This window comes from Carica papaya, chromosome 1, assembly GCF_054855325.1.
Source record: "Carica papaya isolate Zhongbai chromosome 1, ASM5485532v1, whole genome shotgun sequence".
Lineage (NCBI taxonomy): Eukaryota > Viridiplantae > Streptophyta > Magnoliopsida > Brassicales > Caricaceae > Carica > Carica papaya.
Window position 1 is genome coordinate 18,326,230 of NC_142309.1, and position 17,105 is coordinate 18,343,334.

Genomic DNA, 17,105 nt, shown 5'->3' on the forward strand with positions numbered 1-17,105 from the left:
CTAAAACCAAATATTATCTAAAGACTAATCCTGAGGCATTTACTGTGTTGGAAAAATTAAAAATTTGTTTTACATAAATAAAAAAAGTTCACTTAGAAGAATCCTTGGCCAAATCAATGATACTTTGGAGGCATCATGTTTGGATTGTTGAATGGAACAATGTTAGAACTGAATCCAGCAGGCTTTGTATCAAAAGGAAGACCTGTTCGATAGGAAGAACTTCCTAGAAAAAAGGATGGTTAGGATGATGATGATGAGGATGAGGATGAGGATGATGATTATTTGGGGTACGAATCACAATCTTCTCAGCATGCTTAGCCACATTCTTCTTCAGCTCATCGAGATAGGCCTTCAATTGTTGAAGTGTGTTAAGCTCATATCTTCCTTGGGAGTCATCCACCAACATTGATTCTCATTTGTCTTTTTCATATGGTTAAGCTCCTCGCCTCGCTTCTTCTCGATTTTGAGTTGGTTCAGAACCTGTACATGTAGTAGAATTATTATATTTATTTATATTGAAAACGTTTTATTAGAAAGGAAATAAATTAAAATAACTTGAGTGAGCTGCATGTTGAGCTTACGGATGCTAGCGTTCCGATGAGCCTCAATGAGTTTCATGGTTCCAGAAGTAGCTTGTGGTGGATTACCACTAACAAAATGTTCCATCACAGTCTCGACACAAGGATGACCAAAAGAAAAGACCTTTCGATCGGGTGAGAAGACGATAATAGCAATCTCAGCCCCACATAGAGTGCTCAATTCACTTGCCTTCTTGAAATGTCCGGCTCGGCGTTTGGAGAAAGTGACTTGGAGATTGCTTTCATTATTCATCTTCACCATCTCAACCTTTTGTCGTCTCTTACTCTTTCTCGCAATAGTTATAAGTATTGAATATGTGCAGAGAGAAATTAAAAGAGAGATTAATAGAGAGAAATTATTGTATTGAAAGAGGGGAAAATGAGTGATATTTATAGGAGATTTAAATCAAGGTTGTGATTAATAAATTTTAGGTAGACATCCTGTACATATTTTCCTGTATTAATAACTTACATCTTTAGGGTTGCTTAAGAATCTTCTCTTTATTGAAATATACGGTAGGAAAAATCTGGACAATTAAAGTTAAATTTTAGCTGTACTTTTATACAATTTGCAAAATCATCATTGTTTTAACATTTATAGATACATAGCTAGATGGATATATATGAAAATTGAACCTTCTTGAAAATTTTACATTTTTTATGCTATATATATGTATATATATTCTCGATATTAATTTGGGATTGAGAAGGTAAGAGAGCTACTTTAAATTTTATTTATTTGTCTCTTGTTGCGAGACACAATGAATCAAATTGCAATGATAAAAATCCTTAGATTATTTATGTTAAAGTAATAAAAAATATAAAAATGTATTATACGATATATTAAAATTTAAAAACTATGATGAATTCTTTATAAAATTAATTGATCATTAGTACAATGGATAATTTTAATTTATTTATAAGCATTAAGGAAGGATCTAAGTTGCAAATTGTAACTATCGATTGGATCACATTTAAAATTCAAAATTTTAAATAATTAAATTTAATTGTGACAATCGATTAACCTTCATAACAATAAAGTTTTAATTCGATTGCATGTGATATTCAATTAAACTTGAAATTCATATAATTCATTTTCAGTACTTTCAAAAGGTGACTTACAATTATTTTATTTGTATAACACTTCAACTTGAGCCTGCTTAAACAAAATCCAATTTCTTTGATCCATTTGATTGAAAATTTCTATTTAATATTGTTTGGTCCTAATATAAAATCTTCCTTGTTTGCATACTTAACATTTAATGAAGATATTATCCCTACTTGGGATATATTCCCAAATATATAGATATGTTTACATACTTAGATAAGTACTCTCAATAAAATATTTTCCCTGAATATTACCTAATTTTATTATTGATTTATTTTAAGATTAATTACCCACATCAAACTAGTAGAATTTTCTTAGCTAGCATTTATGTGTTAATAGAATTTTCTTAGTTGGAGCTTATGCATGTGGCCCATATAGGCTTAGTATTAAATTATTTATAGGACTTTAACCAATATAATTGATTTATTATGACTAAACACTTTTCATTCATCATCATGATTTATTTATCGCATCAATAAATTGGATGAACATATATGTCACCAAGAGTATCATCTAATAGATATATCACAACTCTATGCATAAAAATTTGATCATGAAATTTAGTAGTTTGTCCATGGATGCATAATTACCATATAGTTAATTCATTTCATTTATTGTATTTCAGATTAACTCAAGATATGACTTATACCAACCATTATTTAACTGAATAATTTGTATATTTCTTCTTGTACAAGAGATTGTACTTCCTTGTACGTTTTTAGTTAAATGTTATTTATATTATTTTAAAATTAATGTGTGTACATTAGTAAATTAACCAACACAGGTATTTATTCAAAAATAGACTCATAATTGTCAATGTAAAAACTAACTCGCATAAATATGACATAATTCAAGGTATTCCCAGAGATGATCATGTTCTTATCGAAGCATGATTATGTGACTTTAATATCTTGTTTTCTTATATTTAGACATTACCTTTGTCTTGAGTTAATGAGTTAAAAATAAATTACTTAAAATATTTTCTCCTATTACAACTCTTAGAATAGCAGGTTTATTTCAACTTGAAAATAAAAATAAATGCATAGATAAAAAAATTATGTTATTATTGCACTCTTTGAAAGTACCACAACACTACAATGAAAAGGAACATGACGAAAACCCAAATGCTAAGACATCAGATATCTAACATAAATAAAATAAAACAAACTGCAAGCATTGTGTTTACAACTCTTTTTAATTTCATCCTTCCGAGACTTAGTCAAGAAATGCACTTAGTAGAATCTTATTTTTCCATTTCCTTGAATATATATATTGGGATTATCGTTGAGCACATTAGGTATCGTGTTTGGGTCGTTTAATGCATGAGGCATCATGTTTAATTTGTTCTGAATTATAATCATCTCAGCTTCTTTGGTAACTTTCTTTTTCAATTCCTCAAAAGATGTCTTTAAATGCTCAAGTTGTGAGAAACGCATTTCTTGTTTTTGACCCATCCACTAACACTTACTCTCACATATTTTTTGTATTTCCTTAAGCTCTGCATTGCGATTTTTCTCGATTTCCAGTTGATTCATGACCTATTTTCATATGTTGTAAATAACAAGTACAATTCAGTATAAGTTTTAATCGAACAAAAGGAAGATCAAATAAGTATAATAAGTTTTAAAATCTAAATATGGTCTACTCAAACCTGTGTGAGGATCATATTGAGCTCATGTATCCTTGAGTTGCAGTGAACCTCAATGAGTGTCATGGCTCCTGAAGTATCTCGTGGAGGATTACCACAAATGAAATCTTCAATCACTTTTTCAACACAAGGATGACCAAAAGATAATGAACACATCCCAATACACAGTATTATATAATTACCAACCTATTTCCAAATATATATATATATATAATTTGGGAAGATAATGAAAATATTTTTCATGTTTCTCCATACATGAATAATAAGTTAGTCAACAAAAATTGCAAACTTGGTAATAAAATTATAGCGAATATTGCGAAACCACCATGAAGTTTAACATGTTATATATAAAAAGAAATTTAAATTATAAAAAAATCCCAAAGTACTGAATATTATACAATTACCAACCTACTAATTATTTTAATAACCATTGTCCTCTTTTCAACCTTAGCCATAAAAGGTTTTAATGAAGCTTCCATATAAAACTATTCTAATTTGGCTCAATTCTTCACTATGGTGAGTTGTCTTTCATAGTATGTTATCTTTCTTGACGCTTTTGATGATTGCTCATCTTCTCTATTAATCTTCTCTACGTTGATTCAAAATGATATATACTCTATTTGAATCCATAGGGACTTAAAAGTGTTTCCACGAGAGATATTTTAGTCAGAATTTTAGGATTATCTAACTAAATTTTTACGTTTGCTTTTTCATTAATCTCGTCATTCTTCCCAATAAATTTGCAACAAAATGAAAGGATTTAGATAGTCATGTTTTTAATCGAATATTCTCAATTGGAATTAATATTTTCTTGAAGGAATCTGTCTTCGAGAGCTTTCCAAAGAGATTGGGGTTCCTCCCAATTTCCATCATAAGTTGTAGTTATGCTAATGAAAAAGCACAATATGTTTTATAAAAATTTTATAAATATAGAACATGGTTGTAATTTTTCAATTAATTTTTTCAATCTGAGATATTATTTTAACAACACTCGATTATTTATAATTTATTAAAATATCATATTTTTAGTATAAACTATAACACGTTGCATAGTAAATTTATTAAGTACGCATAGATATTTTAATATAACGTGCACTTGAATCCGTATTTGCATAATGCATTTTTAATTTACTATTTATTTTTACTTTCATTGTCATGTCTTTCTTAAAATTTTTTGTTAAATAAGAATAAGTTAATTGTGTTTTACTTTCGAAGTTGATCTATATATATCCACTATATATCTTCTCCACAAGCTATATATTCTATTTTCCATTGGATTATTACAGCCATTACGCACCATACATCTATTTTAACAGTAGATCGGTAAATAATTAATATTTCATGGATGATTTTTCAAGAACCTGCCACCCCATATAACATCTAATAGAACATATTGGATATGTAAATACAAATTCATTTTGATTCTTTGTATCTGTTGTTTCTCTCTCTCTCTCTCTCTCTCGCTCTCTCTTTTGGGGTGAAATCTAAGCCCTAATATGTATTAAACAGTGCACATCTATATAAGATTTATAATGCATGCATAGCATATAGTACTGTAAAATTAGAGTTAAGATGAAAGCAAATAGATCTTTTATTTATAAAATATATCACTTTACATTCCATTGATAATATAACTTAAATATGAAAGTCAAACTATATGAGCACTCTGTGACCTTACTAATCAAAACACATTCCCACAAATTTCAAATTTAGAAAAACTCCTACCCGTTTCCACCATTATTCTGAGTCATATTATATCCTGTAGCTGGCATCATGTTCACATTGTTAAGACCATTGGTATACATCAAGTTTTAATCGTTGATCGCATCCGATCCCCCCACCATCATGTTCTGGTCATTGTTCATCATCATATGATCGGCTGGAACCAAGTTTTGATCATTGTTGATCATCAGATTTGCCGCCAGTAGCATCATGTTTGTAGGGTTACTGCTGATAGGCATGACATTAGAGACCATGTTTGGATTATTGGGAATCATGGAATTGGACAAGGGAATGTTTGGATTATTGTTGTTGAGCATGTCACGAAGCATCTTCATATAAGCTGCAGGATTAACCATGTTAGGGTTAATCATGCTGGGACTAATCACGTTTGGATTAACCTTGTTTGAATTAACCCTATTCATGTTCGGATTAACCATGTTTCTGGGACAACCGATAGCATTTAAGGGGATAGATTCAAATGGAAGTCCAGTTCCATTGGAAGAGCTTCCAAGAAAAAGCTGATCATCAGAATTAGGATTAATATTGTTCTCTTCAGCATCATTTTCTTTGGCGACTTTTATAACATTCTCGTATAATTCCTCAAGAGCAGCTTGAAATTGCTGAAGCTGTGAAAGGTTCATGTCATCTATGGAACCCATCCACCAGGCTTTACTTGCATTCTCCTTCATCACCTTCTTAAGCTCCACACTTCACTTCTTTTTAGCATCCACTTGGGCATTAAGCTTTAATTATATATAATCATGTCCAAAAAAAATTCAAGAATTAGTTATAAAAATCAAATAGTATAGATATATGAAGACATTGTAGTGATTATACCGTGTTTAGCTGTGAGTTGAGCCCTTGGAGACAAGCATTTCATTGAGCATCCATCATACATCTGTTAGCTGAATGATGTTGTTCTATTAGGCCACTGAATCGATTGATCAACTTTTCCACAGAAGGACTGACAAAAAAGAACACTTTCTTAGCAGGTGAGAAAATAATCACTGCAATTTCGGCCCCATAAAGCGTGCTAATTTCACTCGCCTTCTTGAAAATGCCAGCCCGGCGTTTGGCAAAGGTAACTTGGAGGTTCGTCGCCTTCTTGATCTTCACCATCTCAATCATTTGGTGGCCCTTTAACTTCTTAGGAGGCTCCATGGATAAATTTAGCACGAATTAAAAGATTAATTTATGATTTGAATGATTGAATAAGGATGAAGTAGAATGAAGTATATTTATAGACTACTCAATTTGACAGTTACAATTTTTAAGTATTCTTGCATTTAAACTAACTGTCTTAATTACTTACTCCTTTAGGATTTTGTAATAATGGAGAGAATATAATTTAACTAATTTAGAGTAGTCTAAATAAATGCACTCGAAGTTTTTAGAATCTTTCTTAAATAATCTGACATAGAGCTTCTAAGATATTCTTTTTATTTGACTAAAAATAATTGATTGAATTATCTTTTTTTAATGAACATTGACTTAAATGAAATCTCTCGTGTCATTCAAATTTTATTATGTGCTTAGTATATAAATAGCAAAATGCTTATAAATTTTAACATATTATTACACATGTAATTTATTATTCCTAATTGCGATGAGTATACTATATTTTCCTTTCAGATAATAGAATTTAAAAGTATTTCGCCATAGTTAAGAGAATGATAAATCTTTAATTTACTAAGTTTTGTATGTTGAATATTATATATGTAAATAACCTATTATAATTCTTTTTGAAAATATAATAGATCCTGACGAGTTAAATAGTTCATAACCTCTTTCACATTATTTATTATTTTGAATATTAAAATTTGAAAATAATATATTTAAGAGAATGATCGATCTTTCAATCTATTGCATTTTGGATAGCTTATAATTTTTTTTTAAAAAATATATACATTATAAATTATATCTATCATATAATTTATTACATTTAACTATAATGAGAATACTATATTGTCCTTTTGAATATCTATATTGAAACTAATATATATGAGAATGACAGATATAATTTTTCATAATAAATTATTTACATATTTTTTAATAATAACAAAAGCATTCTCATTTTAACATTCGGATATTGAGACTAAACGTCAATTGAATTATTTTACATTATATCAGTGAATTCATAATTTTTAATACAATCACAAAATCCAAACTCATATTAAAGATTTTTAAAAACTATAATTTGAATTTGATTTAGAATCATAACTCTTTTCCAATTCAGATATGTGGTATTTGTATTGTAATTTAAATTAAATACAAGTTAAAATTATACAAACTCTTAAGCATGCTACCAAATTAAATGTATACCAACAGATTTATATATTTCTATATAATGGAATAGGGAAGCGAAATGAGTATGCAGAATAATCTTTTACCTTTTTTCTTCAAAGTCACAGATATAAACGTACATATATTTATATATAATGTAATAATTAACTTTCTAAAAATAATAAATTTGTTACGTACTTAAAGAGCTTTAATATTTTCATATACTCGAGTGTGTTGATACCAAATTCTAAACTCTTTTAAATCTCTCGAGATATAGTTTACAATAAATGTGAGATAAGTGACTACTGTATATACATATATATAAATACACATACATACACACATATATATAAAGAGACGGAACTATCATATAAATGTACTTTATAGGGTGATTCTAGAAGATTAAATATTTTTAAAGATTTGCAGAATTGTACTTAACAAGAATGTAAAATAAACAACACTCATGAAACACACATATACTTATTAACTCGATCCAAGACTAATAAGGGCAACATTTATAAAGAAAAAAAAAACACACACACACACGCACACATAAGAACACCACCTGAAAGTAAGCAAATACAAAACTCAAGCCAATTGAAATCCCAAATTCCCAAATCATTATTTGAAAGACAAGACAAACAAAAACAAAAGACACGATACTGAAACTCTTCAATTTAGCCCTTGATTCATTTCAAGATAATCAACAAACTTAGTCATTAAAATCCTTGGCCGCTTCCTAGAACATTCCCTGCAAGAGGAGGCGGCATTTTTTTCGGATTATCACCGTTAGCCACCTCATTTGGATTGTCCACAATGAAGTTCTCATCATCCAATGGATCCGCAAACAGCATCTCTAGAGTGAAGCCATCAAATACTGAGTCTAGATTTGAATCATCTGGCATAATACGTATCATATTTAGAGCATTGGATGTTGTGCTAATTGGATCATTTGGTGCATGAGGCATAGTACTGGGATTAAAAAGCTCATTAGGCCCGATATTTGGATCATTTGACAGATTAATATCCATTGTTGCAATTTGGTTCCCGAAGGCATCAGACATTATGTATGGATTATCTCCTGCATTAAGTGCTGCAATTGGATCATCTGACTCAATCATGACTAAATTATTGAAGTGATCCCTAGGCATGGCCTTTAAGTCATCAACAGGATCTAACGCCATGCTTGAATCATTCAACAGGTTATCTGTCATCATTATGTTGGGATTGCCAGAGTCTAGGTTACAGAAGCTACTCAGGGGAGGAGTTGAATTAGTACTGCTGGGGGCATATTCATGAGTTGGGTTGCTGGGCATACTAGGCATGGGGAGAGTAGTCAAGGCCTTCATTGCTGGATCTGAGTAAAACATCCCATCATCCCTTGGAGAACCCCTCACCTGAACTCGAGTTACCTTGTTCCATCTCTAGCTTCTTTGCAAGTTCGGCAACATCATTCCACAAGGCCTTCATACCAGCATCCAAAACTTCAAGCTCTTCCAAGTTGAATTTGTCCATTGAATGCGTATACCAAAGCTCTTTCATCAAGCCTTTTCTTCTATGTTTGAGCTATTTACCTCGCATCCTTGCTGCCTCCTCCTTGTCTTGAGCCTGTTATCATATACACATATTCATGTATTTGCAGTATTAGATTAGCAATTAGGCTAAAGATTTGAAAGTCCAACAAAAAATTCAAAATATATCATGTAAGGTCATAGATTTAAGTATTAGTGACTCATGATAATTTTTAGATTATCATAAATGGATATTATAAAAAAAAGATAACAAATAAGTTGCTAACATCTCAGTGATCCTACTGATTGTTTGTTGAGTATCATTGTCGTTGTCAGGATCTCGAGCTGGACGAACATCAATACTAAGAAAACGATCAATCACAATATCGATATTAGGATTGCCATATCAGAAGGCCCTATTTTCAGGGGATAAAACAATAAGGCCAACATCTGGTCTACAAAGAGTGCAAAGTTCAATCGCCTTCTTAAAAAGGCTACTTCGATGTTTTGAGAAGGTAACTTGGAGACTGGCTTCATTCTCCATCTTTTTTGACTCCATCTTTTGACAACCTTTGTTTTTACTTGATGTCCCCTCATCTGCCATTGCTAAAACTGAAAATAACAAAAGATAACCTCGACAAATTGAGAAGAAGATAATTGAGATTATGATGAGAGGATGTAAGTATACTATTATTGTAATTGACGATTGTAAACTACACAAGGTATTTATATGGTTTGGAGGTACCACTTGACGCAATCCAAGTTGAGTTAGGTGGATTTACTTAACTTTTATGCATTTACGTTTCTGGCTTCAATCCTTTTTTCAATGAAATATAAGGTAAGGAATATCTTGACATAATCCAAAACTTAAATTTATGATACTATCAAGAATTCTTTACCTTTATTACTAGTACATAGTTAAACATTCATTTATGAATTTTGATTTGATTACATCTCAAAGAAAAAACTTATTCTTCGTCCGTCAATGATCATATGAACATTGCAATCTTAAAATATAAAAATATAAAGTTTACACAAGCATGTTGAACCTAAATTCCCTTTAATGTATTTTCCTTATTCCTATTTGATTTAATTATTTTCTACTAAATAAAAAAATTTGTTCTTATCACGGTCGTCAAGATGATCTTATTCAACTATTAGTATGTCATTCATTTAGTATAATGCTAGAGATAAGTTAGATTTCTTTAATTATTAGTGAATTTTAATATAATTTCATCGAGATAGTTTATATGTTTATATATTTTTTATGTTCCAATCTTCTTATCTAGCTTTTATCACTGGATGCATTTTTGAACAAATTATTACTACTTGATTTAAAATGAGGAAGAAATTCATCCTTGGCGCATTAATGATCATGACAAATACAAAAATAAAAAGTATACGTAAGTGGATAAAATCTAATTCTCTAATATTGACTTAAACAAACTAATGTTCAATAGTTATTCTTTTTCATGCATTTCACTTACTAACAATTCATATAATTGTTTTATGTAAATCAACAAGTTAAGTTTTATCATGGTGAGTAAAGTGATCTTATCCAACAACTAATATGTCGTTCATTTGGTGAAACGCTAGGGGGAAGTTAAAAATATTTTTACCCTGAATAAATTTGATAGTCTCGTCGATATGATCTATCTATTTGTTTTTTATTTATTTATTTCAGTATTTTTGTTTTATTTTTATTATTAGATGCATTCATGAATAAATTATTGCATCAAGTTTGATTCAATCTCAAAGAAGAAATTTATTAATGGCATGGAAATGATCATAATAGCCACAATCTTGGAACACAAAATAGAAAGTTCATGAAGATTTATATAACCTAATGCTCTTACATCATGCACAAATTAACTAAAGTGAAATAGTTCAAGAGTTTTTGCCTTCTATGCATTTCCCGTATTAACATATCATTTAGTTGTTCTCAAGTAACTCAGAAGGCTCGATTTTATCATGGTGAGAAAGATGATCTTATCTGATAATGAATATGTCATGCACTGGGTATAACACAAGAGAGAAGTTAAATTCTATCGTTATTATTGAAATTGACATAATCTCATTGATATAAACAACGTGTCTATATATTTTTTATATTCCAACCTTTTTGCTCTGTTTTTGTCCTTGAACGCAATCTGTTCTTCATGCATATCTGTTTGTGTTTCATAAGGCTTCAAAATGTAAACAATATATCATAATAGTATTGCCATGTTAATGCATCATTCAGCAGCCCCTTCCTATTTCTCTTTCTTTTTTTTCCTTCTATTTAATCTTAAATCTATTAGCATGTTTTTCTTTATCGGCCTACATTGTTGCTCTCAAGATTAATTTTGCTCTCAAAATTGAAAGCAATTTAGTTTCAGTATACAAAATTAGTCTGAAAATATCTTAATAGTAAATCTTTTGAAATAAAATTTTAAGACTTAATATCACACTTATATGCATTGATTAAGCATCTGGTAAGAAAAATGTTTTCCTTAGCGAAAAAATTTCATTCTTTGTTACGAGTTTTTTAAAAAATAGTAAGATAAGTATACAAAAATAAGACCCTCGTTAATCAAAATTGAATGGATCACATGAACAGGGAAGCAGAGTCAAATTCTCACGTATAAATATATGTTTGAAACTCTGGTTTAGAAATATGTTCAGACTTAAAACAGAAGAGATTATTTGTTTTAGATTGAAAGATCTTTTAGGTACTGTGGATCGACTTCAGATGGTGCTCGGGTGAGAGCATGTTGTACGATAGTTGTCTTCAAGAAAGCTATGACATCTCTATGGAACTAGCTCCTGCTAACAATATAACCAATCTATCCAATCCATATGCAGTGTCCCTGCATTTCAAAAGCATTGCCAGCAAATTTTTTATTCTAAATTCAGTAGCTGTCTTCACATAATAGCTACAATATGATCAACATTTGATACCTACACCGAACTTAGAGCAAAGAAGGATGTCTTCATGTGAAAAAGATATAAATTGTAGACATACACGAGTTGTAGATCCAGTGTAAAAATATAGAAAATAGAAATTCAAATGGAATAGAAATAAGAAAAAAATTAAGAAAGAGAATAATATGCTAAGCAGATTTGTGATTCCAACATAGCACCAAATTCAATATAGGAGTGTAATCGCCAGATTTGTGATTAAATACGTATATACATTTCAATACAACGGCACTTATATCTGTACATGCATCATCTTTTTAATGAATAATTTATTTTTATTTTCCCTATCATGTCGTTCTTACAATTTTTTTGTTAAATAAGAATAAATTAACTATATTATACTTTTAAAGTTGATCTATATATAGATCTACTACTTACCTTCTCTACAACCTATATGTTCTATTTTTATTTGGATTCATACAGTCATTTAGTATCATACATACGTTTAAATTGTACATAAGAAAATAGTGGATTATAATTTTTATGTAATTTAATTCTTGTGCATGCTAATTATTCCATAAATTTACTCGAAGAACAAAAACTCATGCTTGTGTAATCTAATATCTATCTCGAACCTGAAAGCTTTTGATATTGAAAAATTCTAGTATGCTTACCTCAAGCTCTAAACTTTCCTCAACCTCTCGAGGTATGGTTTACAATAAATAAGAGATAATAGATCACTATATATGTATACACGCACACACACACATATATATAATAGAGGCTAAACTCTTATATATATGTGTTCTATATTTTGTATGGTGAATATAAATGAGTAAATATTTTGATAATAATTGTTTATATATTAAAATAATAGATATTACGATATGTTATCTAGGTAGCAGTTGATAGTGTCACAACGCATGACAAAAAAAAAGCGCAGTAGAATGTTTGAGATATATACATATATATATTTTTATAATCAAGAGCAAAGGGTTTTAAGGAAGAAAACTTATATTAAGAACTAGATGCAGTATCACTGAACGATTACAAAATACTTGAACAAATAACATAAAATAAGATGCCTCTTATTTTCTAGAACAAATCCTTACTCATATTAGAAGCTAAAATCCTAAAACCAAATATAATCTAAAGACTAATCCTGAGGCATTTACTGTGTTGGAAAAATTAAAAATTTGTTTTACATAAATAAAAAAAGTTCACTTAGAAGAATCCTTGGCCAAATCAATGATACTTTGGAGGCATCATGTTTGAATTGTTGAATGGAACAATGTTAGAACTGAATCCAGCAGGCTTTGTATCAAAAGGAAGACCTGTTCCACAGGAAGAACTTCCCAGAAAAAAGGATGGTTAGGATGATGATGATGAGGATGAGGATGAGGAAAATGAGGATGAGGATGATGATTATTTGGAATACGAATAACAATCTTCTCAGCATGCTTAGCCACATTCTTCTTCAGCTCATCAAGAGAGGCCTTCAATTGTTGAAGTGTGTTAAGCTCATATCTTCCTTGGGAGCCATCCACCAACATTGATTCTCATTTGTCTTTTTCAGATGGTTTAGCTCCTCGCCTCGCTTCTTCTCGATTTCGAGTTGGTTCAGAACCTGTACATGTAGTAGAATTAATATATATTATTTATATTGAAAATGTTTTATTAGAAAGGAAAGAAATTAAAATAACCTGAGTGAGCTTCATGTTGAGCTTACGGACGCTAGCGTTCCGATGAGCCTCAATGAGTTTCATGGTTCCAGAAGTAGCTTGTGGTGGATTACCACTAACAAAACGTTCCAACACAATCTCGACACAAGGATGACCAAGAGAAAAGACCTTTCGATCAGGTGAGAAGATGATAATAGCAATCTCAGCCCCACATAGAGTGCTCAATTCACTTGCCTTCTTGAAAAGTCCACTCGGCGTTTGGAGAAAGTAACTTGGAGATTGCTTTCATTATTCATCTTCACCATCTCAACCTTTTGTCGTCCCTTACTCTTTCTCGCCATAGTTACAAGTCTTGAATATGTGCAGAGAGAAATTAAAAGAGAGATTAATGGAGAGAAATAATTGTATTGAAAGAGGGGGAAATGAGTGATATTTAAAGGAGATTTAAATCAAGGTTGTGATTAATAAATTTTAGGTAGACATCCTGTATATATTTTCCTGTATTAATAACTTACATCTTTAGGGTTGCTTTAGAATCTTCTCTTTATTGAAATATACGATAAGAAAAATCTGGACAATTAAAGTTCAATTTTTGCTGTACTTTTATACAATTTGCAAAATCATCATTGTTTTAACATTTATAGATACATAGCAAGATGGATATATATGAAAATTGAACCTTCTTGAAAATTTTACATTTTTTATGTTATATATATGTATATATATTCTCGATATTAATTTGGGATTAAGAAGGTAAGAGAGCTACTTTTAATTTTATTTGTTTGTTTCTTGTTACGAGAAACAATGAATCAAATTGCAATGATAAAAATCCTTAGATTATTTATGTTAAAGTAATAAAAAATGTAAAAATGTATAATAGAGTATATTAAAATTTAAAAACTATGATGAATTCTTTAAAAAATTAATTGATCATTAGTACAATGGATAATTTTAATTTATTTATAAGCATTAAGGAACGATCTAAGTTGCAAATTACAACTATCAATTGGATCACATTTAAAATTCAAAGTTTTAAATAATTAAATTTAATTGTGACAATCGATTAACCTTCATAACAATAAAATTTTAATTCGATTGCATGTGATATTCAATTAAACTTGAAATTCATATAATTCATGTTGAGTACTTTCAAAAGGTGACTTACAATTATTTTATTTGTATAACACTTCAACTTGAGCCTGCTTAAACAAAATCCAATTTCTTTGATCAATTTGATTGATAATTTCTATTTAATACTGTTTGGTCCTAATATAAAATCTTCCTTGTTTACATACTTAACATTTAATGATGATATTATCCCTACTTGGGATATATATTCCCAAATATATAGATATGTTTACATACTTAGATAAGCACTCTCAATAAAATATTTTCCCTGAATATTACCTAATTTCATTATTGATTTATTTTAAGATTAATTACCCACATCAAACTAGTAGAATTTTCTTAGCTAGCATTTATATGTTGATAGAATTTTCTTAGCTGGAGCTTATGCATGTGACCCATATAGGCTTAGTTTTAAATTATTTATAGGACTTCAACCAATATAATTGATATATTATGACTAAACACTTTTCATTCATCATCATGATTTATTTATCGCATCAATAAATTGGATGAACATACATGTCACCAAGAGTGTCATCTAATAAATATATCACAACTCTTACAATGTAGAAAAATTTGATCATGAAATTTAGTAGTTTGTCCATGGATGCATAATTACCATATAGTTAATTCATTTCATTTATTGTATTTCAGATTAACTCAAGATATGACTTATACCAACCATTATTTAACTGAATAGTTGGTATATTTCTTCTTGTACAAGAGATTGTACTTCCTTGTATGTTTTTAATTAAATGTTATTGATATTATTTTAAAATTAATGTGTTTATATTAGTTAATTAACCAACATAGGTTTTTATTCAAAAATAGACTCATAATTGTCAATGTAAAAACTAACTCGCATAAATGTGACATAATTGAAGGTATTCCCAGAGATGATCATGTTCTTATCGACGCACGATTATGTGACTTTATATTTTCTTACATTTAGACGTTACCTTTGTCTTGACTTAATGAGTTAAAAATAAATTACTTAAAATATTTTCTCCTATTACAACTCTTAGAATAACAAATTGATTTCAACTTGAAAATAAAAATAAATGCATAGCTAAAAAAATTATGTCATTATTGCACTCTTAGAAAGTACCACAACACTACATTGAAAAGGAACATGATGAAAACCCAAGTGCTAAGGCACCTGATATCTAACATAAATAAAATAAAACAAACTGCAAGCGTTGTGTTTACAACTCTTTTTAATTTCATCCTTCCGAGACTTAGTCAAGAAATGCACTTAGTAGAATCTTATTTTTCCCTTTCCTTGAATATATATATTGGGATTATCGTTGAACACATTAGGTGTCGTGTTTGGGTCGTTTAATACATGAGGCATCATGTTTAATTTGTTCTGAATTATAATCATCTCAGCTTCTTTAGTAACTTTCTTCTTCAATTCCTCAAGAGATGTCTTTAAATGCTCAAGTTGTGAGAAACGCATTTCCTGTTTTGGACCCATCCACCAACACTTACTCTCACATATTTTTTGTATTTCCTTAAGCTCTGCATTGCGATTTTTCTCGATTTCTAGTTGATTCATGACCTATTTTAATATGTTTCAAATAATAAGTACAATTCAGTATAAGTTTTAATCGAACAAAAGGAAGATCAAATAAATATAATAAGTTTTAAAATCTAAATATGGTCTACTCAAACTTGTGTGAGGATCATATTGAGCTCATGTATCCTTGAGTTGCGGTGAACCTCAATGAGTGTCATGGCTCTTGAAGTATCTCGTGGAGGATTACCACAAATGAAATCTTCAATCACTTTTTCAACACAAGGATGACTAAAAGAAAAAGCCTTTTTACTGGGGGAAAAAATAATAATTGCAATGTCGACGCCACAAAGAGGGGACCATTCACTAGCTTTCTTAGAAAAACCAGCTCTTCATTTTGAGAAAATTACTTGGAGGTTGATTTCGTTACTCATCTTTATCATCTCAATCTTTTGACGACCCTTGCTCTTCCTATCCATCTAAAAGTGAAAGAAAAAGACGACGTGAAGAAGAGATAAAAAAGTTGGCTTATAATTTACTAGGAAGTGATAGAAAATGGGTAGTATTTATAAGAGTCATCAGATTGACATTATTATTTTCCACTATGCAACATCAAACATTATTTAAATGTATTTTCTATATAAAATTTTTAATCTTTAATTACTTACTCATTGGGATTCATCAAATTGGAAAATTTCATTTTGTACTATCCAACAAATAACTTTATTTATAAATTTATTAATTTTAATTACTTATTCATTTAGAGTCGATAGATTAGACATTATCATTTTGCACTATCGAATATATAACTTGATTTAGATTAATTTTCTATGTAAATTTCTTAGCTTTAATTACTTATTCATTTGGAGCAGATTGCGTATTATCATTTTGCACCATCTAATATATAAACTGATTTATAAATTGTTTAAATTTAATTACTTATATATTGGGAATTATTAAGCTGGACATTATTATTTTGCACTATTCAATATATAACTTGATTGAGAGAGATCTTCTATATAAATTTC

At 29.6% G+C, this 17,105-nt stretch overlaps 2 pseudogenes; both read right to left on the reverse strand.

Moving 5' to 3' along the window:
- Positions 1 to 223: 223 nt before the first annotated feature.
- On the reverse strand, positions 224 to 2,890 carry LOC148270391 (agamous-like MADS-box protein AGL62 pseudogene; annotated as a pseudogene).
- A 3,042-nt stretch (positions 2,891 to 5,932) lies between these two features.
- On the reverse strand, positions 5,933 to 6,217 carry LOC148270392 (agamous-like MADS-box protein AGL62 pseudogene; annotated as a pseudogene).
- Positions 6,218 to 17,105: the final 10,888 nt, after the last annotated feature.